This window comes from Sinocyclocheilus anshuiensis, unplaced genomic scaffold, assembly GCF_001515605.1.
Source record: "Sinocyclocheilus anshuiensis isolate Anshui unplaced genomic scaffold, SAMN03320099.WGS_v1.1 scaffold860, whole genome shotgun sequence".
Classification (NCBI taxonomy): Eukaryota; Metazoa; Chordata; class Actinopteri; order Cypriniformes; family Cyprinidae; genus Sinocyclocheilus; species Sinocyclocheilus anshuiensis.
In genome coordinates this window covers 728,903-735,843 of record NW_015548288.1, presented here as the reverse complement: position 1 = coordinate 735,843, position 6,941 = coordinate 728,903, and the positions used below count along the sequence as shown (strand labels likewise).

Sequence of the window (6,941 nt, the reverse complement as noted above, 5' to 3'; positions counted from 1 at the left end):
CAAAGAAACAACAGTCCAAAAAAAAAAAAAAGAGTGTGATTTCATTGATTTATTTATGCAGAGCTTATTTATCCAACACATTCTGACTCTTTCTCATTTCCTTTTACTGTTGTACTGTCATATTTTCCATACTTCAAATTCTCATCTCAACGCAAACATTCACATTCTCCCTGATGAGGGGGCATTTGAAATGTTTACACACCTGACCTTACATTAATTTGATCTTAAATTCTATAATTTAATAAAATAGTCCATTAAATTACACATATAAAAAACATGTAATTTCATATTTAATTTAATTGACATTAAATGCCCAGACAGGAACATTGATTCTCCCGTTTTTTAAAAGTAGCCATTTATTTTGCTCTTCAAATGGCTGATTTTGTGTATTTAACAGTCCCGTTGTAGATTTAATGTGTGCTCAATAATAAATGTTATGAGAAACATTTCCACAGGCCCAGAGCTCGTAGAGTGCGTACCATGCAGACTCTCACTGGGGCTCATTGATTTTATTGTATTTTTCACCTTTTTTTTAAACCTATGATATACACCAGTGTTATGTTTTACAAAGTGAAAGTGAGTTCACTCCTGCAGCACTCCCGCAGCGTGTTCTTATTTACCCGTTTTACTGGCGCCGTTCCTGTTGGCTGTATTATTTAGTCCTGACAGTTAAAGCGCTCAAGGACTTTCCTGAGCGAACTCTCCGTAAAATAACTGCTTACCCCGGCAAAACACCGTGACACAGCAAGCTCTCCCTGCATTACCTCGACTGAGCCCAGGAAAGTACCTGACACGAGAGAAAAAGGCTGTAATTGTACTTAAAATAGGAAAGTGTGAGTTGTTAAGAAGTGCCCAGGGTACTGTAGCAACCGCCGCCATGGCTCAGACTGATCATTGAAAACAGACAGCGCAAATCTTATCGCGTTCTCAAGGTAGACGGAAAACAACTCGAGCGGCGGAGAGAAATTCCCATCCCCGTTCGGGTTCACTTTCATCCGCTCATTTTCGGAAAACTTCTTGTTGACGTTTAAGAGCCGCCTATGCGTCTCTGGCTGAGCTCTCGTTTGATTATTATTTGCTTACACGGTCTCACGCTGCGCAGCTCTTTCATGTCTGTCTGACTCGAACTTTTTCAAGGATTTCGTCGATGAACTTGTTGCGGTGAGTCCCCTTTAAACCCTCACGGCCAAGTGTTGTACTCTGTTTCTAGACTATGGAGGTTCCGGTCGGGCTGGGGGAGGCTTGCGAGTCCCCAGACGCCGGTTTTCACGGACCTTACCAAAGCGTTTTTCAAAACGTGCGCGTCGCGAGATCGAGCAACCACGAGAGTTTGGACTTTTCTAGCTCCAAGAAGTGCGGCTGCCTGCAGGAGACCGCGTCGAGGGAAATGCGTTTAAGCAAGCTGTCCCCCGGCAGAGGAATAATATGCTGCCCCGAGAAAGAGTGCGAGAGTGCGAGTTTAGTGATGCAGGCGGCGGCGAGCCATATTAATTTTCTCAAGAGTTCCACAGGAAGCAAAAGCGACTCGTCTTTGTCATCTAGCGGCTCGGGCCGCGCAGACGCCACCGAAAGCAGCGGCAGTCGCGCAGGTTTCCTTCGGGGCGCTGAGAGCGGACAGAAGCGCTGCGGTGCGGTTGAAGTTCACACGCGCGAGTTGGGCTCGAGCCGTGACGCAAGTGTGGCGAGTAGAAGTCGCGCGTGCACCACCAGCAGCAGCAGCAGCAGCGGCGACAGCAGCAGTAGCATCTCGGAGACAGCGCGAGAGCTGTGCAAAGCCGTGTCCGTGTCTTTGGGCTTAGCTATGGAGTCCAGCGAACTGGGCGAGGTGGGACCGCACCATGCGCCGCCGCCCCTGACCACTGAAAGTAGTGAGGAAATCTATTTGATTGGAATGCCTTTGCTCAACTGCCCAGTGAGCGAAAGGGAGGCAGGAGGGAAAGACAGAGAGTACGCTCTCGCGGCGGGACGAGACAGAGGCACAGAGCTGCGAGGCAGGGACAAATTGCTTGGGATGTTTAAAAGTGATGACCTGGAGCAGCAAGCAGGTGAGGGGACGACCTTGCAGTGCAGCAGCACGTCTCGATCACACTTAACCGCGGATGTACAGGAGGTGCATGAGTTCGGCAGCCTGTCCGGTGACTTTGGCAACCTGAGTTCAGAATGTACGACAGCAGCGGATATGGACGCAACGCGAGCGGCTTCGTGCCTGTTTGAACAACTGTTGCCCGCGAGCATGACCCATTTCGTGCACCCGGAGCTAGAAAACGGACCGAGCCAGAGATTCGCGAAGCCCGTGGAGATGTCCGGCGAGTTCGCGGGCCCCGTGGAGGATTACGTGAATCTCTATAATGTCAAAATCAAGGCAGAGATTATGCCCCGTGAACTGAATGACACCTGGGCGTACCCGCATAGGTACGCTGAGGACAGTAACGGCCAGTACGGACCTCCCAATCAGAGGACCGCTTACGCATCTGGCCACGAAACGCCTTTTATCTGTAACCCCTATGAGTACGGCCGAAGCGAGGCTCTGGTTCCGAGGGAGCGACCTCCGCCTGCACAGTGGTACCCCAACGGGATGTTGACCCGCCCCCCTTACCCTAACGTGCCCTGTGTGAAAACCGAGATGGGCAAATGGCTGGATGTAACTTCATTTGCGGATGGCAGGTAAGAGGCGGCACAGTGTGTGTCTGTGTGTGTGTGTTTAACACAAATCATGTTCTGCGCTACAACTAATTAATTACGTTGAAGAAGTTATTTAAAAAAAACGGCGCGCGCTAAAATATTAACAGGCCGGCTTTGTACCCCGAAATGCGACTACGGAGGACAGTGTTGACCCGCCCCCCTTACCCTAACGTGCCCTGTGTGAAAACCGAGATGGGCAAATGGCTGGATGTAACTTCATTTGCGGATGGCAGGTAAGAGGCGGCACAGTGTGTGTCTGTGTGTGTGTGTGTGTGTTTAACACAAATCATGTTCTGCGCTACAGCTAATTAATTACGTTGAAGAAGTTATTTAAAAAAAACGGCGCGCGCTAAAATATTAACAGGCGCGTCTTTGTACCCCGAAATGCGACTACGGAGGACAGTGAAAAAGTTAGGAGTTTTCCTGACTTGCAGAAATTTTTTAATTATTATTTATAGCCTATATTTATTTTATTATGATCAATTAATGCCTACACGAAATTAGTAAGAAACAATGCACAGGATCATATGCACTCATTTGGAGTGCATAATTACGTTTTTTAAGGGATTTACAACCTGCACAGACCCAGGGACCTCCCATCCAGATTCTCAGCTACCCCAGGGGCCCCCAGAATAAAAATATATTTTTTTCTTCATAACATTTTATGATAACTTTCATTAAAATATTGATATAATATTACATTAGGGTATATAATGCTCATTAGATTATTGGTTCTAATAAGTTCATTCAAATAGTTGTGAAATATTTTAAAGAAAAGGCTTTGTTTTATACATCTTCTCCAACGTACCCCCTGTAGCCTAGTTCTTTCACACGGACCCCTGGTTCATGCTCAGTTTCAGTTCTGTATTGGACTGTTCTTTATAGGTTTTCTATTAATGGATCAGTTATGCTTCATGACCATTTTATAGGAATTACATTTGTAATTCCTGAAGGAAGCGTTAATTTGCTTGAAGTTCCTCTCTTTATGTCTGCAGCCAAGTAAAGCAGTACATAGAGACAGCTGTAGACATTAACTTAGAGACCCATAGTCTTTAACACACAGGCCAGCCTCCTCCCTCAGGGTTGCTGGGTTCCAGGGATACTGCCATCAAGGCAACCCCACACGGTCGTGTCCAAACGCAAAGACACCATGCCAAGAGCCTCAAAGCTGTTATCCTAGAACTTCTGCATATTCATGTTCTGAGTCATTCTCTCATTTAATAACTCCCAGACACAGACATGGAAAGGGCACATTTTGATTCATACACCGACATGCAGGTGCTACTGTTGTAAGGTCCACACACTTGGCCCAAGGAAGGTATCCAGTGGTTGGAATGACCCTCTACAGTAATCAAAGTATCTCTTAAATCTTTTAGTCTACTTTTGTAAGATTAAGACCATTGTACCACTCGCCCTGAAACTATTCAAATGAAACCAAACATGACTGTAAATCTTATTTGCATTCATATAGACTATTTACCATTCTGAGTGAATCCAGTGGAGGGAGGAGATGAAAAGGCACTGATGCATATGTGAGAGAGGCGTTTCCTGCACCACCCCTCTGTGGGGTGTTTTGAAGATGCCAGTGTATTGTCCGTTTCTCAGGAGATCAAAGTATCTGAGTTTCTTTTATCCTTACACTGTCATGCTATGCATTTCAGTTGACAGGCATTTTTAAATTGCATTGCATAAACTGACAGTTTAAGCATTTATATCTTTATATGTTTAGTTTTTTGATATCTCACTTTGTCAACATTTGTGGTTTTACAATGCTCTTTAAGTATAAATAAATGTAATTTGACTTTACTGAACAGTGCTGGCTGTTTAAAAAAAAAAAGGTGGTTTCAATTAGACCTGTACAAATTGGAACAAAAGCAGAACATTGATAAGAAAATATGTAGAGGCTGAAATGAAACTTTTCCTTAAACTAAGACTACGGAAAAAAACAGTTGCATGTCTCTGCACTTGTCTAAAGAACCTGAGTGAGTATTTGGTGCTTCAACCTAAAGAACCTGAGTGAGTATTTGGTGCTTCAATCTGAACCATAGTTAAGCAAGCATTTTGTCCGAGGCTGTATTTTAGTCTATATGGAGTGTGTTTTTTTTTCCTGAAAGGAATTTGAGCTTAGTTGTGTGTTTAACCTTTGAAGCTTTGGGGTTTGAGTTGGAGGCAAAACCACTTGATCTTTGTGAAAAATACTGGTTCATGCAGACACCAGCCAGAACATGAAACTGACACACAGAGACCCAAATAATGAGACAAAGTGTGAGAGACTTCACACTGGTCTTGACCTAATATCACACATAATAAATCTTCTTAACATAATTCTAACAACATGAAGCAACATTTAGGCAGAAAAAGTGGTCTGTGAACAGCACAACAAAGTTCTAGGGTACACAGTGAATCTTTGAGTAAGAATTGTTCATACTTAGGCTACATGTACAGTTTACAATATTAATGGTTTGTGATGGTTGTCTACTTGACCACTAGCTTGTTCTTTTCAAAACATTGAACGTTTTTAACAAGCAGTGAGTTTGATGATTGGATGGTGCAAAAATAGACAAACTATAATATATTTTTGAGGGGGAGGGGGGTCAAGAGAGTTTTTGTGTACATGTGTCTCTGTTATGTAATAATCTACCGAATACTGAAATTTTGGTACCGTGACAACACTAATCTGAAGTACACCTTGGTCAAATTCAGTTCTGGTCAAACAACATTCCAACCAAGGCAAAGGTTCCTTACAAAGCGTTCTAGGTAGAACCAACATGGGCTTGTACCGAGAACCCTAAAAGAGTTCGTTGTAGCCACATTGCACTGGAATTCTGAGAACCCTCTGTCAAAGTGTTTTATTTGCATTTACAATGACTATTTTAGGTGTAGTTATTGCAATCATATTTAAAGTGTGCCTTATGTGCTGAACTGCACACCGGCAGTGCTTAGAACAAATGATTGCTTAAAGGGATAGTTTATTCAACAATGAAAATTCCATCATAATTTATACATTTTCATGTCATTTCAAACATCTGTGACTTCCTTTTCTGTGGAACATGAAAGATACTTTCTTTGTTTGTGCATACAGTGAAGTCAGTATGATGATCTCAGGTAGGCTACTGATTATATGCTTCATTCAATGTTAAATGTGTCTAATGTGAGTTTGAATATCATATTGCATGACATTTATAGACATAGGCCTACTGAAAGCAATAACAACTTTTACCTCAGATCTTGAAAATAAATCAATGCAAAAATATAGGCTATACATTAAAACTGCGGGCTCAATGCGAACCAACAAGTGCTTTCCATGACAAAGATTGTATTAGGGCTGTAGCTATCGATTATTTTAGTAATCGAGTATTCTACAGATTATTCCATCGATTAATCGAGTAATCGGATAAGAAGTAATTTTTCTTTATTAAAGAGCAATACTAAATATACAAGAGATAATAAGATAGATCTCTTAAAATAAACAACTAATTTGTTTTCTTTTTAGAAAAATTAACATTTTTATTGCTGAAATTGCATACATTAATAACCGTGAAAACTAAACCCATTTAATGTATTTAACTGTCAAATTGCATTCAAAATGCAAATACAAATATAGCAATAAAAAAATAAAATAAATTAATAAAAATACAAAAATCAATTTCACATTACTTTAAAAAACATAAGCCTTTACTGTCTTCTTGGAAGGCTTTGTGGCTTTTGTGAGAGACAAAAATCAGTGGACAGGAAGGTACCTTGGAACAAGAACAAGAGACCATACACAATTTTTAAACACATTTTTCTGCATCATGAAATTAGGGTTATTTGGAGAATAAACCCTCTTAAAAATAAGTTTAAATTGATTTTTACATTTTATGGGCATTTTTACTTTTTAAAGCCTTTTTTTTTTTTAAAGTGTGCTTTTGAGTCATCTTTTGAATCAAATTCTTACATTTAATCAGTCAATTAGAATAACACAGAGGGACATGAATGCATTTAACCTGCAGTTACAAATGCATAAATAATATTTTGTTATTTTAAACAAAACATTGAATACTGATATTTAAAATTATTTTAAAAACGAAAAAACCCGCCAGCAGGTGGCAGCAAGTCACTTGAGTGAGTCATTGCGATTGAACCGAGTCATTTAAATGGTTGATTCATTCAGGAACGAAACGCCATCATGTTGCACAGAGATGCAAAACAGCGCTGTGACTGTGCTTGGAATTATTTTTGTTGGCGAAATAGAGCAAAAACAGGCAATATTGTGTCTA

The 6,941-nt window shown here is 41.3% G+C and overlaps 1 pseudogene; it reads left to right on the top strand.

Moving 5' to 3' along the window:
* The first annotated feature begins 670 nt into the window (after nucleotides 1-670).
* LOC107655921 (androgen receptor-like) overlaps nucleotides 671-6,941 on the top strand; it is a 97,360-nt pseudogene continuing 91,089 nt past the window's right edge.